Below are 24,695 nucleotides of genomic sequence, written 5' to 3' on the forward strand. Positions count from 1 at the left end.
GTCCAAGTTCCATCTTGTCTCTTGCATTGATGAGCTTGTTTTTCACAACTTTCCTAGATTCTTAAAAAGTAAATATGAGATGTCTTCTAGGAAGGCAAGTCCAGGGTTGGGAGAGGTACATGAATTTTAAGCAGCGTGTCTGCTTTTCAGCATTTCCTTTCTGACAGTCTCCCCATGGGTATCTCCAAAACGTCTTGACAAAATTCCCACTGATTTTTCTTTGCTTTCCATGTCTGAGTGGAACTCCTGGTGAATTGTAGCCAAGTTGTCTTCAGGGTTCACCGACATGGTAAATACTGTTGGGGAATGGAGAAAGGGGATGAAGTGGCTGGACATCAGAACAGGAAACACTGGGGAAAAGAGGTACAGGAATGTGCAGAGGCAAATGAGGGCAGGAGAGTGTGAAAAAATGTCAGTGTGGGTAAAATGCTTGGTCTGTCCTCTGTCACCCACAGTCCTGAGCTCATACCCAGAGAATCAGAGAGTGGTTGTGGCTGGAAGGAACCTCTGGATGTGACCTTGTCCAACCCCCTGCTCAGGCAGGTCACCTGGAGCAGGCTGCCCGTGGCAGGACCATCCACAGTCAGGTTTTGAATCCCTGCAAGGATATCTCCAAAGCAGCTCCAAAATCCTTCAGAAGGGAGATTTCTCCAGAGAGGCTTTGTAAGACCTGCTGGACCACAGAAAGTCCAGGATGTGTATCTTAGCTGAGGGATGGAAGGGGGCAGAATTCCTAAATAAACATAGCAAAAAATGCCTGTAGGGAAGAAAGTGAGGAAAGCAGGTGTAAATGCAGACATCTGTTAGGTCTGGTTGTACTTTCAAATAAGCTTCTCCTGTTAACAGGAATTCTTAGACCTTGGAAAGTGTCTGAAACATGCAGTTGAATTCAGAAATTCTTGTATCTGCTGGAATCAAAGGTGGGAAGCATTATATTTGTTTCTTAAATGTGCTGTAGAAACAATATTAAGAGAGATGACAACTATTCCTCTCCAATGTCTTTTGATAAGGTCAGCGTGAGCTTATTCTTAATTTGCTTCTGCTGAGGAGTATTTTGGAGTTCTCAAAATTTGGGTTTTATGTGTCATGTGTAGCCATCACTTACCTTAAGTCAAGCAGCTGCTTTTATATCTTGTTTTTCTGTCTCTTGCTAGCTCTGTGCCTGGTATGGGACATCTTGCTGCAATCCTCCTGCTTTGGATGTGCCAGTTATGTAAACAGAGAGTGGGGATAGGTGTAGCTTCCTCTGGACTGAAAGTGGTGCTGGCAGCAGAGAAAGACTTGGGCTGAAGTAATTTCCTTTCATTAGAATAAAAATCTGAAAATAAAAGTCTGAACTGCATCTAGAGGTAAGCTGACTGTTTCTTTCAAACTCTTAAGGTATGGATCCTTCTTCCCTCCCCAGAATTCAAGAAAATATGATTTGTCTTTGAAAATGGATGGTTTGAGTTTTTTTTAAAGCAAATATTTTTAAATGGGTGGTTTCTTTGGTATGCTGAAAGAAAACAAATACATTCAAAAGGCCTGAGAATTTAATCCCAAGGAAGTGCTAAAGAAAAGCCAGACAAATTCCTGTGCTGACTCCAGGAGCCCTTGGAGTGGCAGGTTCAGCGCTGTTTGCTCAGTGACACCAAGTCATCACAAGGCTCTTTAGGCTTTTTGCAGGGCTGTTCTGTGGAGCCAGAGCAGAGCCTGGCTGAGCTGAAAGTCAAGAGAACCCCCTGATTCAGGCTCTGCTGCCACGGGAGGAGGGGAAAAGCCAAGCCTCTGACAAGTTACACCTACGCCAGCAATTCCCACAAGGCTTTGCTTTTGCTTCTGCTCGCTCTCAGGGAGGCTTTTCCTGCCTTTCAGTCATCAGCCCCTGAACATTTTCCTCTCTGGCCTCTCCAAAACACCCCCAGCTACCCCAGGGAATTCTAGCAAGTAAGTGAGCAGCCTGCAAGGGCCCCTTGCCAGGCAAATCCTCTGGCATTTTAACCAGATGTTACCTACATCTCCCTGCACACAAGGATGTGGTTCTCCATTTGTTTGCCTTTTTTTGGGTTTTTTAAAGTGTAAAATACAGAAGTGGAAGGAACACTAAACAATTAATGAAATAATTTGTATTTAGTCTCTGCTTTGTACTGTGCAACTCAGGAGTTGTCTTTAACTTAATGCTTTAAATAGGCTTATATAGCTTTTCTTACAAAACAGAGAGCTAGCCTTGGAAAGAATAAAAGAGGTGGAATGGATATGGTGGCATAGGAGGCTCTAAACTTCCATGTTTCCTAATGTGACATCATTGTTTCCTCAAATCTCTTCCCTTTGTGTTTGCAGTATTTCTCCTGACTGCTGAGAAGAAAAGTTTCCAAGGGCTCAAGGTTTTTTTCAGCAGCACCCAGAAGTCTGGCACCTTACCCTAGCCTTGTAAGTCTGCAAAACTGGCCTGGAAATTAAATGGAAACAGACTCTCTCTTGGGAGTCCAGCTCCCTCCTACTCCTGATTGGTCCAGAAACACTGTGAGAACAGACAGATTTTCTAGCAGTATCCTGGCACTTTCTTACCCGTTCCTGGCCAAAACCTGAAAGTGTTTAAAAAAAAAAAAAAATATATATATATATATACACACACACACACACACATATATATATATGTATAGGAAACAGGAGGAGAGGAAAGAAGTATATATTTTTAAAACACAAGTCTCATCTAAGTTTTGAGAAGAGAGTTTTGGGTCACTTATTTTGTCTGACTGGTTCATCTACCCCCTCTCCTAATCCCTGTGTTTACTGCAGAGTTTTGTGGTTTCCTTCCTCTGGTCCCCTTGGTTATCTGCATTGGCACAGAGCCCGGGTTCTGCTTCCCTTCCTCCCTGCACACCTTCGTGTCCCCAGCCACTGGATCCTGCAAAGGCAAGTCTTAATTCTTCACACTTCATTTTTTGTCATTTGCAGCTTCTCAGGGGCGCCCTTTGCAGGCTGCTGTGCTCAGCCCTCGCTGCTTTGCCTTCAGCTTGGCCTGTGGTTTTTGGTTTCCTCCCTTTTTTTTGTTGTTTTTTGCTTTTATGGCTACTCTCAAGTGCTCGAAGAGCTGCTGACAGCCCATGGAAAACTCAGCAAACATTCCATACAGACCACTTGCTTTACCATCCTTTCCTGTGCCACGTTCATTTTTACTGGGGATGGCTGAGAAAGCAGGACTTTTGGGCTTTGACTGATCTGCTTGTGCTGCTTTCAGACAACATGCAGGTCTGGACCTACCTGCTCTTGCTGGGGCAGCATTTCTGCTGCATCTCACCCAGCCTTTTAGTTGGATGACTGCTTCCATTGGTTCCTCACCAAGAACTTGCTATTCAATCAGCTGTACAAGCCAAGCCCAACTGCTTCCAGCTTTCCCTGGTTCTCTTTCTCACCCCAGCTTATCTAGACAGCTAATCCCTGTCTTTAAATTCAGCTGCTTCGTTTTTATGGTTCCCACTGGCTATTTGTTCCTTTTATCCCTTGTTTTGAGAGGTCTGGCAGCAAAGCCTCAGATGTTTCATCACTCAGATGATTGAGGATTTTGCCTGATAGGTAAACAGTGATTTTGTAGGGAGGTGAGGGGCATCTTCTTACATGAGCATTGCTTGGTACTTGCCCAGCTCCACCTCTAGGTAGTGTTAAGCACTTTACTGCAAACCACAGTTAAAGGCATTTTGCAGTTCAGAAAAAGGTGACCTAAAAAGTTGCCCCTGCCCTATGTCAGGCTACCTTGTGTGACAAGCCAGAAGAGGGGGCTTCTTTCCTTCTTCAGGAGTTTCAGAACTCATCTTTCATTAGGAAGTTTTGCTAAGTTCTCTTTAGCTGCAGTTGTCACAAGCAGCTCAGTGTGGCCTCAGGCAAAGACAGCATGTGAACAACAGAGCCAACTTTTTAGATCCTTCCAAATACTCTGGGAGGTCATTTTCAAGAGCTTGCTCAGCATCTGTGTTGAGTAGGGTGAGGTCAGCAATCTGGAAGTTTTGGAAATCTTGCCCCTGATTTCCTGGAACCACACCAGGTGCAGGTACTTGTGGATGCTTGATTTGGCCACACAGCTGTGAATCCCCGAAGTACCTTGCTTTAAGGTGCAGAGATGTCCCTTTATGTCACTTCATGTTAGCACAAAAATAGCCTGAAGCACAAGAAGGCAGTGCAAAGGTGCACTGGCAATGATTTCAGAAGTAATTTTCAAAATGAGGAGTACTTTCTTTGAAAGCCAGTGCGTCCTTTAGATACCAAACTCAGTACCAGGTGGCTGCCTCTGCATTTCTTTCTACCTTACAATATCTTCATGCACTAGAACTCTGCTCTTCAGAGCTTTACAGCAATGGTAGGACTTCCTTGATTCCATCGTTAATAACTGTTGGATTTTATTTTGGAAATGTTTTCTGTATGTGCCCCCATCTCTCAGATTTTATTCCAAAACAGCTTTAAGGATTGCAACCCCTGCAGGAGTCCCTACAAATTCTGTGACTGGATCTCATAACAACATCTTCTTCAATGTTGTTGATTAATCTTTGTGCTCTTGAAGGTTAGGAAGTTTGCACAAATAAGAAAGGCCTCTCTATTACTCAATAACCAGCCCAACTTACATCCTGGCACTTCAGTGGAAAATCTGACTCTTGTGGGCCAAAAGAATCTAACCGTGTTACCAAGGGCGTTATGCAAGAATAAATGAAGTTTCATTTTCTTCAGACTATTCAACTCTCTGCATAATTCACATAGTATTTTAATTATCTTTTGAAGAGTCCTTACTTTCTGAAAGGTCAGAAGTAGCCTAAAAATAGTTACTGTCATCTGATGGCTGCTTTGCTGGATATGAGCCTTGATTCCCAGTGGACAAGATTTTCACGTCATAAACCCAGAGTTATCCTGGCAGTAATTAGCATCCTCGTGGACGGGCTGATACAGAAATGCAAATCTTCACTCTGAGCTTTTTGCTTTCAGAAAGTGCTATTTATATGGAAAGCTCTTTGGGGCAGGGACTGTCTCGTGTTATGAATGCTTCATACAACTGAATCTTGAATTGGTTGAGGCCTGAAGGCACAAATGTAATTCCAAGAATAGTGTGATTGAATGGCTGTGGAGACTGAGCAACTTTCTCAGTTCTAGACATGACGTCAGAGCAAGATTGAGGTGGAAGTGGTGGAACTTGTACTGTGCAGGGTATCTGCTCTTCACATGGGAACAGGACTTCATTCTCTGGGCTTATCAATGCATCTCTGTTAGTGAGGGCTCCCAGTTCACTTCAACTTTGAGATCTCTCTGAGTATAGAAATTGCTCTTAAAATCTTGAAACAGCCTATTTCCTTTTTTTAAAATACCAGTGAGAGAAACCTTTTCCTTGCTTTGACTCTGCAGTGGATGCTGTGGTTGCTGCTGGTTGTTGGTAGTGAGGATACATGCAGTAACAACTGCCAAGCTTGAAGGTCACTGTAATCTTAGGATTAAGACATGAGAAGACACTAAGTGAGCCAGATCTGTTCACTGGAAATAAAAAACTTTTTTCTATACTTGTTTTGACTAAGAGAATAAAATCCAATCTTATAGAACTCTTTGTTCCTTGGTCAAGACATGTAGGAGAAATGAAGATAGACTTGGCAGGCAGCCTTATGAACATTAATCTCAAGAGTTGAATGCCCAGATGTGAACTGAATCCAGAAAAGTGATATGTATCTTCCTGCTTTAAAACTGAAGTGTGGTTATTTCTATTGGCCAGGATCTTACTGTTCACCCATTACTAGGCAGAGTAGAGCATTAGTAATGAGGAGCTAAGGTAGCCACAAACTAGAAAGGTCTCTTGGGCTCCCACTACCATTCTGCACAAATGCACCTCAGTGTATTATTCTTTGAAGATCTTTGCTAATGTCCTCACAAGCTGAAAGCTGTAATCATATTTCTGATATTTATTACCTATCCTCATTCTAAAGATGCTGTTCCCTTCCTCTTTGTTTGTGCTCAGCTTGAAGTGCGGTAGGAGGAAATCAGGAAAACCACCTAACATGTTTTTAATCCTGGCCAGATGGGAAAATTAATGCCCTGGCTCTGGCAGCTGACCTGTTTGGTTCAGCAGCCTGCTCTGACAGTTATGCTGCAAACACCCAGTGGGAAAGGCACCTTTCAGCAGGGCAAGCAGCTGTGCCTGCAGGGAGTGCGGGAAGAAAGGTGGAGACTGAGCTGCTCACAGCCCTCTGCTCCACCAGCCCAGCTGTACTGGGACTGCCACAGGTCTGCTTGGGCCAGCATCTTGTTTCTGATGGAGAACAACCACTTTTTTATATATATATATATATATGTATATATAAATAGTTCCTGGAGTCAGGCAGAATTTTCCCATCTGCCCATGATTTCTATACATATAAAAATATATTAAATATATAGATATATATATATAAATAGAGTCAGTTTCCTAGCTCTTGTGTCTCTTTTATATCTTCTTAGCAGAAGGAGGAAGGTGAGATGATCTTGTCTTCCAGTCCAGCCAAATACTAAATGAGGATGTACAACCAGAATGAGGTTTTTAGCCATAGATGAGTTGTTTATGCAGTTTGGGTCATTGCTGTGGGGAGCTGCCAGCACTGGTGGTGACACAGCTCTAACAGAGACATCACCAGCCAGCAGGAGTAGCTGTAGAGAGGTAGTTTGACCATATAGGGACAGATACTTGTTACTGAGAATGTCTTTAGTACAGTGTGTACATCCTTGAATTAGAAATTAACAAGCTTGTGATTGGATTTGAAGAAATAATGTGTGTGTTTATGGTAGGAAGTTTGGCCTGGCTCCATCTCCTGCTCACCTACACATACAGCTTGTTGTACCTGTTCAGTGTCCCTTACTGCTGTCACAGGCTTTATTAGAACCACAGCATGGACATTTTCTGTACTCTCACTCTGTAAAATAGGTCATGTTTCAAAATGTATTAGTACCTGTGGGTTAATGAGCCTCCTCTCCTTTCTAGCCGTGTTCTGCTTCGAAACTCATGCTTTTTAGCACTTTAGAAAAATATCTGCCTACACCTGTCTCTTGGCTCCCCTCCTTTCTCAGGAGGATCACAGTACTTTAACAGAGCTGAAATAGCAGTACATTGGGCATAAAATTGGGTTTAATGCTGTGTTTGCTTCCATGTTTGGTTGTGACCTCTCCTAGTCTGGATGAGACCTCAGTGAGAATGGAGTTTAATAATAAAGTGAAATTACAGAAAGATAGAGAAGATGCCGCTGTAGGTAATTTTTGTGCTGTGCTTTCATCTGGGCAGGACTGAATATAACTCTGATTCCTATTCCTGACAGCCTGTTTGACATTTCTGTGTCCTGCAGCAGTTAGACAGGTCTGTACTCACACATTTGTGTAATAACTACTGTTCATTTTAAAAGGAAAGAATAGATAGAAATCCTTGATGTGCATCTAAGCAATATCTTCCTCTCGAAGGCAAACCTTCCTGGCACAGGTCACTGGTCCACACCTAGTGTTGGGTCTTGTACATGAGCAGCATTTAAAATTTACACAGCTTTTCATATGCCCTGAGCCAGCCAGTTTTCAGTGACATTCATGCCTGCAGCTTCTCTTTGATATGCAGTGCTTAACCCTTGTGACAGAGCCTCACAGTGCTACCTGTGCCAGTGCTGCTGGGCGCTGCCAGGAGCAGATCTGCTGACACTTCCCAGGGCAGGAAGTCAGCCACACACTCAGCTCTTTGTTTACTTTTGCCTTCTTGTTACTGTTTTAATTGCCATTAGTGAGGCACAAAAATATTCTTTCTCAAGTTTTTTTTTCATGGGATTTGTCATGTTTTAGGGTACAGGGAGATGGTTTTTTTCCCCTCTGCTCTACTACCATGTATGAATGGTGCATAGGTATGTCCCATTTCTCCTGGAACCATCCAACTGAAGGGAGCTGTCAGCACCTCTCCAGGCACTGGCTCCAGCTGGTAGTATTATGGGCATATTTATCTTCATTTGATGCCACTTTCACCCTGCCCATCCTGTGGTTTTTGCTTGTTTCCTTGAGAAAAAGAGCTGCTCCATAATCTTGGAGGTTCTGCTGTTGCTGTTGTTTGGCAGTATGAGGGGTTAGAAGGGTCTGAGAAGAGGTTGTCAGATGAGTTAAGCTAATGATCCCCTAGTAATGATCCCTAGCAATCTTGACTCAGTTTGGCAGTGGAAGCAATTTAAGGAGTGAACTGCTTATTACAATGACCTTTACATCATGTGTCTGTACTCAGTAATTGATACAGATTAGTCAGGAGTTAGTGTACTATTTTATAATGGATTAATCCTGGAAAGCTGAATTTTATTTTTTTTTCTTGGGGGCAGCTCAGAACAAGTGTGTGGTTGCTGCAGGCTCCTCTGTTCTCTGTCCTCTGCAACATCCCCTTAGACCCACTTCTTGAGGGATCAGTGCATACAAGATCTCCTCTGCAGGAGACATGCCCTGTGCAATTGCAATGGTGCCTTTTAGCAGAAAATGCCCTCAAAACAGAGGCATAAACCAACCTAACTGTTTTAAGGGCAAAACAGCTGTGTTGTTTAGAAAAGGGGATCTTAATTTAATTTTATTCTATGCTGTATGTGTGAGCACATGAGGACAGGCACACACATGTTGTCCAAGGAGCAGCAGCAGCTCTCTATGTAAGACTATTCCATTTATGAGTGTTAATGTTCCTAGGAGTGCATGCATGTACCAGCAGAGGGCACGCAGACTTCATTAAATGGGGGCACGTGCTAATTGATAAATCTCAGAAGCAGGTAGGAGTCTACCTGCCTCTGTGTCATTCCCAGACAAAGTGCTCATTCAGCTGTGCAGAAACTGCCCGTTCCAGCAGGCTCGTGTTATCTGAAACAGGCAGGAAGTGAGGGGGCATAAAGCATATGTTTGAAATTACATAATCTGTAGTCAAACTGTGATCATGTTTCATGTTCATGCTTAGTCAGACTGTGGCAGTGATTAGGGTTGACTAAACAGTTACTGTAGCTCCCATTTTTTCCATTGTGTGGCATCTGCTAGCTCTGTTCATCGTTAAAGTCTAATTCCAGGCAAGTGACACAGAGTGTGGATCAGCCATAATGAACTAGAGAAAACCAGGGAGAGAGAGTCAGCAGTTTTTATAATATATTAGCACAGGATTATTGGGAAATGTGAACTTAAAAGGAAGGCTATCTGCATTTTAGAAACTGAATCAAACCTAAACTGTACAGTAGACTCCTCTGTTCTATCCTGCCTATGCACTTGCAGTACATTCATAATCTTCATAAAGGAGAAAATGAATTGGTGAAATAGGCTGTTTTATGATAATATCCCATATGTTATCAGATTCATGCAGGCAGAATCACACTAATGAAGAGAAATTGCAGTTTATGTAGGGCTTGCAGGCCTCACTGAGGCGGATTAACAGTGGTGAGGGTAAGAGGCAGCACAGTGCCTTGGCAGGCTGCCCGAGAGCTAATCAATGCAGATGGAGTCAAAGGGACTGCGAGCCTGATTCCCAACAGTTTCATCTCGGAGCAGGAATGACTGTATCCATCAGTGCTCCTTGATAAGACAGCCTTTAAGCTTGTGGTAAGAATGAACCCATTTGAGGAGGCAGAGGCTGAGCAATACTAAAAGCGATGACTCCACATGCGGTGCAGGGGAGAGGTGGGTGTTTAATTTTAGCTGCTGACCTGATTTCATGCTGAATGACAAGTATCTATAGGAATCCTCAAGGGCCAATCAGTTGCTATGCTAGTGAAGCTTTTGGAGAAATGCATTTAATTTTATTCAAGTGATGCCTTTAAGGAAGCAATTACGATTTTAGCTCTCAGACGTTCGGACTCCTTCAGGTTGATTTCAGCTAGTGCTAAGCTGAACTTCTTTCATGTTTCATGTTGCTGAAACTGAAGTCTAACTCAGGTGTTTGTTTAACATGGCACACACTAATGTTCTGAAATATCCCAATTTTCCTCCACTGTTCCATCTTTTTTACCAATATGAGAGCAAACTTGGTGCAGAATCAAAACAATTGATGTCCTTTTGCCATTTGCATGCACATCCTGAAGCAAGGCTTAGAAGATAAAGAAACAACAGGAATTTAGCATCAAGGAACTCCTTTGCAGAGTGTTCTTCATGCCTCTGTGCTTGAGGAAAGTGTACTTGTGGTGACCCGGAAGAGGGCTTTCATTTTTCAAGAGGAAGGCTGGCAAAGATCTCTGTCCACATATCATCAAGTCCCTTGTCATAGAAGACACTCATGAAAAAAAGCATATGAGAGTTGGGCCCACACATGGGGCAGATGCTTCACTTTTCACTGGTGATAGAATCCTGGAGCATTAGTGACTTGGAGTCCTTCCCTTGGGGCAGTGTGTTTGTGATCAAAAGTGAAGATTGCAGTCAGCCACGAGCTTAGAGTCAAACTGTTCAGTATTATTGAATGTTTAAATATTAAGAAGTAGGGCTTTAAATACTATTGATAACAAGTTAGGAGCTCAGTTGTGTTCATACTCTGTTCTGCTGCTGTTACTGGCTTATGTAGGTAGGGTATGGATCCAGGTTTGGTACATGCCCATCTTTCCACATTCATTGAAAGTTCCTGTTTGAAGATCACTTTGCATTATTCCCTCCCCAGTTTTGACTTCAGTGAAAAATGGCTGGACCCAAATGCCAGGCTTTGTGGATGGGATTTGTTTGTTTTCTGTGGCTAGTTGCTGACTGGAACCTCATCTGCATGTTTGTATTGGCTTTTTATTTTCACTTGTCGCTGAATCTGTCCAGTGATTAGTTTGTTGACAGATGGCTTTTCCCTTGAATAAGATACAGTGACTAGATGTTCTGAATGTCCCAGAAGGGCTCTGGCATTTGTCCTCGGGACAATGAAAAACACCCTGGCATTTTCTGCCTTCTCTGAATTTGCCTTTCATTTGTGCATTGTATAAATTCCTCTAAGGATAAGGAAAGAAAAATGTTAAAATGTGGTTATGACAGGCAAAGTGACAGGTCAAAAAAGCCTTTTCCTCAGTGTAAGGATGAGGATTTTCTTGCAGTTTCTATGTATTGCAGTTCACACTTCCTTGCTTCAGTGAATAAATGCAGGGTTTACCACCTTTTGAGGTAACACAGCAAAAAGGAAGGATAGGTTTGATTCCACTTGCCTTGTTCTGAGTTTCCATCCCTTGCACCCATGCAAATGGTTTGAGGCTCTGGGGTTACACAAGCAATGCAGACAGTGCAGTGGGAAGACATCAGGGTTTTCACATGAGTATAGTGGGAGCTGTGGGACATTTCCTTAGTGCAGGGAGAAAAAGAACTTAATCCAACCCTGTCTCCAGTTTGAGATTGGAGATGCAGGGTTGGCATCTAAAGGAGAGGAGGAACCCTCTCTATGTCTCTATGTTGCCTGGTCTTGAAATGCAGTCACTGAAACACCCTGAAACCAGGCATCCTGTGGTGCTGGGACTGGTCCCTTTTCCAAAAGGAAAAGGATCTCAAAATTATAATACTTTATTTATTCTCTTGATCACAACTTTCATGAAACAAAAGCCTCCCAAGAGCATCCTTCCTTCAATAGTTAGAGATGAAAAAGCCTCATCTGAGCACTGGTTGAACCCTTGTGCTGCTGCAGCTGGGTGCTAGGGACAAACTCACCCTTTCTCCATGGCAGGGATGTGCAGAAATCCACAAACCCACCCTCTGCTTTTTCTTTTTCCCTGCACCAAGTTCTTCAGTTTCATAGCATGTGAGTCAACTTGTAAAAATGACTCACAAGCTCATTCCAGCCTTCTGAATTGGGAGCCCAATTAAAATACTACTTGCAATGCACATATTGAAGAAAGGAAAAGTGTCTTTTCTGAGTGTCAGGCATTAGCACAGCATATCTGAAGGCCTGTCTTGAGCTAGTCTGATACCTGCCAGCAGGAAACCTGGTGTATAATTAGAATCACAGAACCACTGGGTTGGAAGAGGCCTTCAAGATCATCGAGTCCAACCCATGCCCTGACACCTCAACTGAACCATGGCACCGAGTGCCACATCCAGTGTTTTTTTAAACACATCCAGGGATGGTGACTCCATCACCTCCCCAGGCAGATCATTCCAGTACTTGATCACTCTTTCCTTAAAAAATATTTTCCTAATATCCAACCTATATTTCCCTTGGTACAGCTTAAGACTAGGATTCAGCTAACAGAAAAAAAAAATATTTTGAAAATCAACTCAGGTTAAAAAAAAAATCTAATTAAACTATAAATTGTGTTAATTGTAAATGTGTAAAAGTTTATCAATTTTGAAATGTTGATTTATTTATATACCTACAATGTCATTCTTTAATAGAATGGTTTATTTATAAGATGCTGAAAAGGTGTTTTTCCTTCAGGGCTGCAACAGCTGGCAATGAGCTTCTCCTGTTGCTGGTTTGACTTTTGAGTAGACATTGTCTGGGGTTTAACTTGGTGTCATGTGGGCTGGTGTCCTTAGAACTGCAGGGGCAATTCTTCTCTATCTCCATCTTTGGCCTTCAGGGAGCTTTTACATCAGGGCCAGCCAGTCTTTGTGACATTGCCACCCACATACCAAAATCCTCTCTGGAAGCTGATCTCATGCAAGAAATGACAGCAGCAGCGCTGAGATGGAGTGCACAGCAGGTTGGAGCATGACTCAGTGGAGTTGGGCCTGGCTTTCCTGGCACATTTTCTTTTTGGTGAGGTGAGGGCTCAGTCAAGCTTCACATTGACATGGTCCCAGCATCTACTTTATATTCAATCATGATGTCCAAATCATGTCATAATGAATGATGTCCAAAATTAGGCATCATCCACAGCAGCACCACCTCAGCAATCATGCAGAGGTCTCCACTGAGAGCATGGAGGTGAAAAACATCACCCAGCTCAGCCAGGGTGATGTGTGTGGTGTGCACATCAGGGGCCTTTAACTGACACTTCTTTCTTTTTAAATCACAGCACTTTTACCTCCAGGATGTTTCTGTGGCATTGCTGTGAACCTTAGGGCAAGAAGGTGGGAGCTGCAGCAAAAGGTGGGGAATCACCCAAGGAAAAGATGTTTCAGTGTCATCTTCCCTTCGTCTTAGCTCCTCAGTCCAGCCATGATCCTCCCTTTCTGAGGCTTCTGTGTGGTTGGGGCAGAAGAGTGGTTGTATCCAGGAGCAGCACTTGCCCTGGTTTTCCTCCCTGGTCCCATACCACCACTGTAATAATTTATGCCCCATTTCCAGGACAGTGGGTGTGAAATGGGAAGATCTGTAAGCCTTGTGGAACCATGTTACCAACTTATGGATGAGCCAAAAAATCCCCATATTACATTACTGGCAGAAACAAGCACCTTAAATGGGAAGAGTTTCACTGAACAGCTATTCTGGTTTAAGTTCTTATTGAAAAGAAAACAATAACTAGTCACATGCTGTGTGGAACTACATCCACAGGAATATATTTTTCTTCAAGTGTAGTAGTTGTAAAGATGAAGAATGATCTTTGTTCTAGCAAAGTTCATGCAAATCAAATGTGCACATATTGTTGCCACTTACCAGTATGTAAATAACATATATGAACAATTGCCAGTAGGTGGTAGTGTGTGTTTTTCAGAGAAGTTTGTGACTTAGCACTGCAAGTGTTTCATGTTTGAGGTGATTTAGAAAGATCCTGTCATCTTTAATGTATGATCTCAAACCATCATTGCTTTGAATTTAGTCCCTGGTTTCCCTGACTTGATAGTTTTGTTTCACAAACATCAGCCCATCTCAGAGAGACATATTTTGATTTTCCTTTTCATGCTTATGGACAAACCTAACTGGAAACATTTTGAAAAGTGCCAATTACTGTGAGCCCGGAGAATTCAAATGCATGTCTTCATTGGAATGCTTGGATTGCTCTCTAGTGTTTCATTTTAGGAGAAAAGCTTTTGATAAATAAATGCATTATTCTAATGATTTATAAACTTAGAATTGCTCTGTCATAGAAGGTGTCTTGAATTGAGAACTCCTGAAAGAGCTCACTGGAAAAGGAGCAATTCAATTACTGGGTGTCAGATTCTCTTCAGTACCTCATTGTGCTTTGTAGAGGAGGGAAAGAAGCGACCCTTTGGAAAAGACGAGGGGTTTTGCTGGAACCCATCACTTCCCTGGCTCCTGTGTTATTCCTTGCTGGGAGTAATCAATACAAAATCGATGCTGTTCCCCAATTCAGCACACAGGAAGGGATGCCCACGCTGCCTCCTGTGTGTGCCTGGGTTGACACTCGTCCTTCCCCAGGTGAGGACCAGACCACTCCTGCAGCCTGTCTGGTCTCTCTTCCTGCCTTTGCAGAGCTCTGGGAAGGGACTGCTTTCTTGTTTGGCAGAAGAAGGGGATGCCAGTGGTAAAGATTCCTTCTGTGGTGTTGCCTGCCAGGAAGCAAGGCAGAGGTCGGGAAAGGCGCTATAAATATTTCTGCAGTAACTCAAAGGCAGTGAGTGTTGTGGTTGATTTATTTTTCCTGGGGTGTGTGAGACTGCTCTCCTCTGTGCAGGTGTCTGATTCATGTGAGGCTTCCTTTTTCTTTCTTTTCCTACTTGTTTCCTGCCTCTGCAATTGTTGGTTGCACTTGCAGCACTTTTACTCAGCCCGGCAGTCCCACAGAATGCAATTGGGTTATTTGTGCAAATGCTTTTCATCATGAATACGGTCTGCAGAGTCAGACCTTTTGCTTCTTCCTTCTGCTTCTAACCTGTCCCTCCCAAGTTTCCTTTCTCATTGTTTTTCCTTTCACTTATGTCTGCCTGCTGTTAGAGCAAGTAGCAGAGAAGGAAGTGGGGGAGGGCTGTTTCTGCAGGGGTTTCAGTGCAAATAGCTGCATGGTTTATAATTTCATGAGCAGATTAGTCTGCTCTTGGCATGCACTCAGGCTGAGGGAGAACTGCCCATTGCCAGGTGAAGTTAATGTGTTTGTGCCACCAGTGTCCACGAGCTGCAGTGGCAGAATTGCAGTGATCAGTACTTGGCCCTTCCCAGGAGCAGAACTGGTGATCCCAGAGGAGCTGTGCAGATGAGATCTGTGTCTGAGTCAGGTTGAACAGATCCCCACTGAGCTCAGGGAGCTGTGGTTGTCCTGCACGTGGAGAAAGGCTTGGCCATACTCATGGCAAGACCTCCAAATCAGAAAGCTTCCATATCTAAATGAGTCCTGATTTCACTTTATTTTATTGCACTTTATTTCACTTTTCTATTTACTTCTTTAAGTTGTTTTGGTTTGGTTTGGTTTTGTCTCAAAGTAATACTTGTCTCCATTAATGAAAGAAAATGCAAAGTGGTAGAAATAGGTGTTGGAGGTGATCACATAAGCTTGCAGCCTGCTTCCAGTCTCAGGCAGCCATGTCCAACCACTCTAGGACAGAGGTGAAATGTATTTAACCTGCCTTGTTTGCCTTTCTTTGTTATCTGTTCTTAACCTGCTCCCTTGAGATCCAAGTTGACTGTGTAAAAGGTGGGATAAAATCTGATTTTGTGAAGAAATAATTTTTATGGACTGGAAGTAAATGATATCAAGGAAGCCATCCAAAGCTGGAGCCCATTTGGAAAATGCTGAGCTTAATATTTCTGTTCTGCTTTCTGTGGTTTAAATGGCAACTGCTAGAGGCAAACTCAAGTGAGAGACATGCATACTACCCACATGTGTGTCCTCCCTGATTTATAAATATACCTGTGAGTACACTGATAACAGAAAGTAATCAACAGATTAGTGAGAGTTGGTTTCATTCTTGGAGCTTGAGTTTCATGAGAAATGTAGATTGAAGGGAGGAAATCTCAGGGTCGGAAGCTGGTTGTATCCTGTGGAAGGCAAGAAACCACAAACTTGGTAGTAGAGAAGCACTGCAGAAACAAGAACAGAGATGTTAATTTAGCAATTAAAATCAGACATGCCAGAGACTTCTAAACTGGGTTTTATTTTTATAGAAACCAATAGTCCATCCTGGAGCAACAGGGTCTCTGGACACTGAATATTTCTGTTTCATCTTATGAGGTGCCCTGGTGACAGCACCATGTGTGGTGCTAGGTCCCAAAACTCCTTTGAGTTTTCTATTTGGAATTAAGGGGAGGAGTGGGAGGCAGCTTTACATAAGGGCATGCAGTATATAATCTATGAATGAATACAGAATGGAAGCTAGATGGGACATTGTTCCTGGAATAAGACCAGCACATCCATGCTTCAGTACTCTAAGTACTCAACTCAACTTCAGTACTCTAAGTTCTCAAACTACATGGGTTTGTGCTTAGACATGTACCATATCCCAAACACACAAATTCCCTTGGCTGTGGCTGAGCTGCCTTTGTCCTGGTCTAGATAGTCCCAGACTGGGGCCCAGTGCTAAGGATTTTCATCTGACTCTCAAAGTGCTTTCCCTCTGGATTCAGTTTTCTCTCTTGAGTTAACATGGTCTGAAAAAAACAAAAACAAAGACCTTGAGAATTGTTATTTCCATCTTCCTTTCAACGTTTTCTTCCTGCTAGGAAGCAGGAAAAGCATGAGGATGAACACTTCAGTTCACACTCTGACTCCAGCTGCCAGAGCTGTAGAAGCTGGGGGGTTTTGACAAGGCAGATTTGGTGAGGCTGAACTGGGGCTTGTTCCATTACGAGTTCCCACTACAGCTGTGGGGAAAATCCTGACTGGAGATCATCAGTTTAACACTGATGGTGATGTGCAAGTCAGAAGGATGAGGGCAAACCTCCAGCTCATTGTCTGGAAGAAAGAAAAATAGTTTTATAAATCCCATCAACTTTCTCCCAAGACCTTTGCTTCCTGGTGTAGACAGTGCAAGTTAAAAGTACAATTGTGGGTTTGGGTTCTTTATCTAAAGTACAATTTTGACTGGGAGTTACTAAAAGGCAGTAAAAAAGGAAGCATATCATGCTTTTTTCAGAGTCCCTTTTTGATGATTGTCATTTGAGGGATGAGGATGTCGAATTTGCCACGTTGCACAAAGTTATGGCAGCTGTTCCATATTGCTAGATTGGAAATTAAAATGGAGATCTATTCAAATTGTCTGACACTTCCAGCAAGCTTGAAAGCAATGCTTTAAAACATAACAGAACTCTAATCTGGGTCCTGAGGGGTAGTCAGTAACATTAAAAGCAAATGTCTTTTTCCAAATGGCCTTTAACTACTTTGTGTCTTTTCCTTTTTGTTGCTAAATTCTGCTTTTCATGGCAACCATTTGATGAAGTGAACAGAATTTTTGAGCATGTCAGAGACCAAATCCTAAGTGAGAACATTTCAGCAGGTCCAGTCTGTTATGATAATAAATATTTTCAGGAATGTTTAAGCTATGCTAACCTTTAAAAAAGAATGGCTCACATTTCTATTTTCTTTTTTCATAAATGTCTGGTGCCTGAAACCTCTTAACAGTTTCTTCATCTAAAGATAAGACTGGGTTTATCTCTGCATGTAAGAGGTAATGCAGTCTCTTAGTTTAGGAATTTCTAGAACCTTTGCCTGTCAACACACAATCAAATCTAACTTTTGATCCTAGTGCTGCTGCTTTAGCAACACCAATTTTATATGGACTAGAAAAACTAGAAAATAATATAGGAAATTGTTCTTTGAATCATGCATAATTCCAGACCTGTGCTTCAGAACTCAAAATTATCCAGTTTGATTTGTTGTCACCATAAAATGTTGGTTAAAAGCATTAGTGTTTTTATCCAGTAATTCTTAATCCACAGAAAGAATGCTCTGTTGACATCTCTGCAATTTTTGTTGTCCTGAATATGCCAGTTCATCTCACTCATACTGAGCATTAATCACTAAATGTAGCTTTGAGAAGTGTTCAGGAAATATTTGAGGAGGCTTTATAAAGGCACACCATTAAAAAAAAAAAAAAAAAAAAAAAAAAAAAAAAAGACCAAGTAGATAGTGTTGTTCTTTGTGGGTGAAATTCACCTGCCTAAAGCTGAAATAAATACACGACAGACTCTTCTGCTAACGCACCTCCAATTCCACTGCTCCCTGTGTTCTGTTTTGCTTCCCACACAAGCTGTAATGACGAAGGTACTCTGCTCTAAAATACCATTTGCATTTCCAGGGGGGCATCCTGGAAAGTCTGAAGGGCATAAGAGACCCTGGAAAGAGCAGTGTGCTATTGATTAATCTGTCCTCTAGATGAACCCTGGTAAAAACCTGCGTTTCCAAAATTCTGAAATAATCTGTATACAAATAATGGCAGGAGGAGTTCTCTCTGGGATTGTATGACTATGTAAATAAGCAGTTCTTCAGTGCAGCATGTGGTTTTCTAATTTCCAGTAAAATGGAATGAGTCACACATGACAACAGCATTGCCACTAACCAGTGTGGCATGGCATCTGAAAAAGATAGCACTGGAAGGGTGTGAACTGCAGAGCAGATGATGGGGCTTGAAACATCTTGTTTGCTTTGGCAGAGCAACCAAAATCTTGATGCTTTCCCACAATCTGCTCCAAGGATATAGGTTTTGCTGTGCTGTATCAGATTATTGCCCTGGGAGTTTGTGTGTCCTGCCTTTGCCAATGGACAGCTCTTGATGCTTCAGATAAAGATAAATGCCCAGACTCCCCACAGGGGAATTCCAAAGTTAGATGGTGTATCTTCAAGTACAGTTTGCATTACTGCAGATTACCAGGGGAGGGTTTTTTCTGTCTGGTACCAAATCATGAAGGATACATCTACTCAGGCAAAAAAAGGCCCAAGACAGCTCCCAAGTCCAGGCTCACATGCCATACATATTATTTATATGTAGGTACATGTGCTGGTATGGGCCTTAGGCTGAGTTTGCTCCAGAGGGAGAGTCTAGCCATAGTCATGTCTTAGCACAGGCCCAGGATTTTCTTCCTCATGTCTGGAGAGTTTCTGCTTGGCAGCACAGCTGCACGGGAGCAAAGCATCCTGTGGCTGCTGCTGCCATTGGACCCCAAGTCTGAGAGGAGGTCATGCAGAGTCTCAAAAGATGAAGGCCCAAATTAAAGGGATTAAAAGCAAAGCCCTTCCCTTTATATCTGCACCTCTGGAATTGGGGATCAAATCTTCTGGTGTTAATAAATTAGAAACTCAGAAAATTTTCAGTTCAAAAGCAAAATGGAAATGACCTAGCACTGGGTCCCTGTTACAGGGCATTAAGGTTGTCAACTTTATAGTCAGGAGTGACTTCTGCCTTTTTGGATCTATTATACGAGAGTGGTGTCAGACACTTTCTCCTTTGAATGTTTCTCTGAAGGAATGCTTGTTAAAGGTGGCGTGGGAGGAGGGTACAATTAATTCTTTTTCTTCTCCTGATATATCCCCAAACACAGGCATATTTAGGAAGAGTTAATGGTGATGTTCTAGGTGCCCAACATTACATTTTCATTGGTTTATGTTGCTTCCTTCCTATCAGTATTGTCCACACTAAGGGCTCAGGGAGTACAGTAGTTTAAGCTGCAGTTTAATTCCCTGGAGATGGAGATTTGCTGTGACAGAAATGCCTGCTGTCCTGGCATTCTCTCACATCTGCTGGAGGCAAAAGAGTATGTCAGACAATAACTCGGCCAGCAGATGTGGTTCTGTAGGGACAGTAGTGTCTGTGGTACGAAAATTCCCTCCCAAAATACAGATCTGTGGGGACAGTGAGCGTCTGTGTCAGTGACAACTTTATAGCATCTGCTGGGACAGTAATGCCTGTGATACGTAAATGCATCTCTGCATCTGCTGGGTCAGTCAGAGAGAGATGTATTGTATAATATCCAGTTTTACATGTGAAAATCTCCTTCTCTTTACTTCGGGGGATTTGTTTGATTCCCCTTCCCACAGAGTTAATAAGAGCCATTTTATGTAAGAAGAGCTGAAGGTATTTGTGAGTCTTTTGCACGTAGGACAGACATTGCCACATTTCAGCTGCCAAGAAATACTGCTACATTTTCTCCTACCATGGTATTAATCATTAATGGCTTTGTTCTCAATGAACAGCCTGAGTATCTTCAATGATGCTCTTGTGAGTGCTAATGCTTTGTGGTTACAGTGAGAGCATCACATGAGAAATGTGTTTGTTCAGAGAGGAGGAGATGCACCACAAACACAGCTTTCTGACCCAGACCAGATTTCAAATATTCCTAAGTACAGGTGTGCACAGATAAAGATTTTTAATTTGGCCTCATCTCTGGGTTAAGCACTGGACCCACGTTAGGAAGGATTACACTGGGGACTGTCAATTTTCCAGCAGCAGCAGCAGCTCCATTCAGATGTCAGGGTATTTTGCTACAACAAAGGCTGATGTTGACATTTTTTCTTGGATAGAGACAGATGCAAGAGCTTCTGCCTCAAGGTTATCCATTATACCGTATATTAACTAGATGTTTTAACACGGGGCTTCCTGCAGAGACAGCAGTGAATGATGATTAATACTTATCAATTAAAATCTAATCTTTTCCCATGTGTATTTATATGCTGAACTTCAACCTACAAGGCAATTCCGTGACAGGAATTAGATATTCTTTTGTTGGAGAGCGCTGGAATTATGGTCAGGGATGTATTATTCACTTGTTTATTATGGGAATTGCATTTGTGCCTGGTTTTTGCCTAGGCATTGTATATAAACATAGCCTCTGTGAAAAGGAGTTTATAAACAATTACCATTAAAGGGACAATTATTTTCTCTTCCTTCATGTAGCAGCTCTGAGTAGGAGGTGAGGGATAGAGGAGAGAGGAGGTAAAGGTCGTACATGTTTTACGACCATAATTACAATTAACTGTTTGAGAGATTAAAATTATATTAAATGTTAATTATAATTTACTATTTCAGAGATTAAAACCGATTAAAAAAGACTCAAGGTTATGAGGTACCTCACAGATCTATAAGTTATCTAGCTCAGTCTAAACATACAGATATAAATCTTTTTTTTTCTTTTTTCTTTTCCGTTTTCAGTGCAGCCCCAGTTGAGCAGACAGTGCCCACAAGTGGGTGCCTGGCAGGCTGGAGACGCCAGTGCTGCATCGCAGCCGCAGCGCTGGCCCACGGGCCATGGCAACAAAGAGCTCCAATCCCGCAGCCGCCGGGCGGGGAGCGCTCCGCTGACACACGGCGAGAGGAGAGCTGCTCGCAGGAGCCAGCAACTCCAAACACGTCGTGGGAGAGCACAGGAGAGGCTGAAGGGGTTTTCATTTCGAGCTCTGTTTGGCGCAGTTGTTAAACACCACTTAATTCAGATACACCGTGCGATAGCCCTGGTTCATGAGCGGGAGTCAGGGCGGAACAATAACTGAAGGAGGCCACTCACAACCCTGGTGGAGAGCCTTAAAGTGGGCAGGTGATCCGGCTGGTTAGTTCTGATTTATTACAAAGGCATCTTTATGCTTTTTGAATTCCCTTCCATCACTCACGTTAAACAAAACTGCATTTTTATAAGGCAGTTCATCCCCTCCATGCATGCACATGCTCATTGCTCATGTCACACTACCAGCAAAGGCACATGAGGGAAGTGCAGTTACTTGGTGCCTATTACAAAAATCTTTTTTGTTTTATTATACTGGAAACAAGCACTTTAGCAAGGCTGCTAGGAACTGGTTCAGGTTTACGGCACTGTATCAACATTTTAAGAGACTGATGGTGACTGTTAAAGGTGTGAGACTTTTTCTGGTTTGCAGCAAAATTGCTTTTCACAACTTGTCCCAGAAGATCTTTGTTCTTAAAGAAATATTTTGCAAATGAATTCTGTAACAGGGAGAGGTGTGGAATTGGGGGGATGAAAGTGCATGTGGAAACATCATCTTCCCATTCTGTACTTTTTGATGTGACATTCCTTATCAAAAAAGAAAGAGGCACTTCTGCAGCTTCCCTACCCCTGAGCCTCCTACCAGCTCAGAGAGGCATCACAAAGCCACTCAATACTCAATCTCCATTTTATTTCTTGTCGTTTGTTAACACAACCACACTGTTTGGAGAGCTCTGCCCATCCCTAAGTAAAAGCATTCAAAGTGGCTGGAACAACTGGTAAAAAAAATGAGAAACGTTTTCAGCTGAAATTGGTCAGATTATGGATGAGTTGTTTATAAACATCTTGTCTAGAACTGTCAAGAGGTGGAGCTAACATCATTGAAAGATGATAAATTCTGACACGGTGCACTGAGATTTCAATGCCACCGAATGTAGGTTAATATGGGATTCAATAGGAAATCTGGCTTGTGTATTGCTGCATATTACAGGAAACGAAGGAACTTGTCATTTGTCTGCAGATTGCTAATTGCAGTTTATTGCACATGCAAAAGGTTAATTTGGGTATGTTATCACAGTAATCACATGCACTGCCTCAGAATAAACCATACCCCTACACTTACTGATGAGCTGGCCTGTGGGATTTGGGACATTATTTTGTAATATTATGGCAAATAAGAATTTTGAGTAAACGCTGTAAGAGTGGGCAGCAGTGTCCTTAAGTATAAAAAAAACCAGAATAGAGCAGTTACAAGTCTCTGGTATGAAATACTTTCCCTTAACCCTTAATTTAATTATTCCCTGAGATGCATGTAATTTATTCTTTGTGATAATCAAAAACAGAAGACTCATCTATTCTAAATGAAAATTATATCCTATTCTTATTATTGTTAATGCTTTGTATTTAGAGGAGTATTTAAAGGTCTGAGATGAATTCATGACCTCTTCATGCTGGGTGCTGTATATATATATACACACAGTAAGCTCACTGCCCCAAAGACCTTACACTTTAATTAAATAAAGGTTGGAGGAAGGAAGTTTTATTACTTCTGTCACAAATGGGAAATGATAACAGAGAGAAACTAAAAGGACTGAGAATTACACTCCTCCTGCAACGAGTCCTGTATTTGCCTGTAATATATCCTCCCTTCCTGCTTTTGTTAAGTTGCTGTAAATTGCTAGGTAGATGGTTGGTCTCTCCCCCAGAGGTGGATTTTAATTCTGTGCATGCTTCAAGGTTTTATGGAACGAAAGGCGTTCTGTAGATAGATAACACTTTAATTTAGACCTGATTAAGTTATTCTGAAGCAATACTTTTGGGGAGGGAGTAGATTTGTACGGATCTGGTGCACGTTGCTTGTTGCCATATGAACATACTACTGCATAGCTGCTGTGCTCCCTGGGGGCTGCGCTGTTGGTGCATGGGGGTTTTAAGGTACATCAATATAACTTTTTAACTGTTATTATTCCCTGTAGTTTGCTCTTAAATGTCTTCCAAAATAGTAAAAACATAATAGTGCTTGAGATGTTGGAGCATTCCACAGGATTCATGGGGCTCTTGGAACACCAGTGCAAGCTTAGTTTCCCAGAAATGCATCTTCTTCTCCCCCTGCTCCCTGGAAGTATCGTGCTCATTCTGAAATGCATTTTAAGCATTTTTAATTGGTGCTTCTAGCGTAACATTAAAAATAAAGCCAACTCTGCCTGGAATCCTTCTTTGGGAAAATTTTTTTCTAAAGGAAACATAAACCTGAAGATAACTTGTTTCCCTTTTTCTCTTTGTTCAGTACAGTAGGGTGATTGGTTTAAGCAGATGGGATAGGAAGGGGAAGGGAGAAAAAAAATGGTTGTTAGGTGAAGAAACAAAAGAAAGAACAGGTAATATCCAAGCACAACCCAATCACTCTCCTCATATCCTTGCATTTCAGTATTTATGACTCTCACTGTTGGACTCCAATACTAATTCTCTACACTGATGTGTCTTTCCCTCTTCTCATCTCATCTCTGTCCTGTCCTGCCCCTGTCTGGTAAATGTTTACATGTTTTGTTGGATAGTGTTGTTCTGTCTCACAGATTTTAGACTCCTTGAATTAAAAAGATTGCAGAGAAGCAGACTTTTTTAAAAAGTACTATTTTATTTAATAACAAAGATTATTATTTTGTTGTTATAAGTCTTATGGATCCTTGAGCACTTATAAGTAACCTCTTGTTTACCCAATGGAAAGCAGCTGCCCATAGAAGTAAATCTGTAGACTAAGTAATCTTTTAAATACAAAAAGTTTCCTTAGTTGATGGGACAAGCTCAGCACTTAGGAAAGCACATCACCAGTGTGTAACCTTGCTAGAAAACAATCCACTGGAGCTTTGTTATACAATATTCAAGCACCCTGACGAAGTGACAGTAATTTGCAATAAACATTGTGTGTAAACAATTACCTGTGACTTGTTACACTTGTTTGTACAGGCAGCTGGCTAAACAGATCTGGGTGCACTTGTAAACGTCTGTCCCTGTCACACCTGATACTGGAAAACAATTGCTTATTATATGATTACTCTGAAAAGTCAGTGTTTTGTACCTGACAGCTGGCAAGGACTGAGTATGGGTGCTTACAGAGGCATGGGAAAGAGCCAGAGAAATCAAATGTGTTGGTGGTGGTTTTATGACAACGGTGAGGGCACTTTCATGTCTAATCCTCCCATGAAGGGAGGACCTTATGACAGAGTATTTAAGGAAAAAAAAAACCACTTCTGCTGGTTGAAGGGTCCTGTGGTGGTAGAGGTGAAAGAAAGTCATTTGGTCATACAAGGTCCAAGGAAGAGGCGATTTATTTTCTAGTGGTTTAGCAAGACGGGTGTAAGACACTGGTGACACTACGCTGGAGCAGCTGTGCGGGAGGCGTTCCCACCTTTCGGGCTCTTTATGAGCAGAAACGCGGGGAGCCGGGACCGAGGTGTCACCGCGCTCCGGCCGGAGCCGCCCCGCAGCGCCGGGACCCGGCTGCGCTCGGGTCACGGCCGTC

The 24,695-nt window shown here is 42.3% G+C and overlaps 1 long non-coding RNA gene across 1 annotated transcript; it reads left to right on the plus strand.

Moving 5' to 3' along the window:
• The first annotated feature begins 200 nt into the window (after positions 1-200).
• Positions 201-4,168, plus strand: LOC117244907. The gene is made up of 3 exons (XR_004498836.1): positions 201-1,349; positions 2,320-2,409; positions 2,779-4,168. It is a non-coding gene; the product is annotated as an uncharacterized LOC117244907 (long non-coding RNA).
• The last annotated feature ends 20,527 nt before the right edge of the window (positions 4,169-24,695 follow it).

The sequence above is a fragment of the Parus major genome, chromosome 10, assembly GCF_001522545.3.
Source record: "Parus major isolate Abel chromosome 10, Parus_major1.1, whole genome shotgun sequence".
Taxonomy (NCBI): Eukaryota; Metazoa; Chordata; class Aves; order Passeriformes; family Paridae; genus Parus; species Parus major.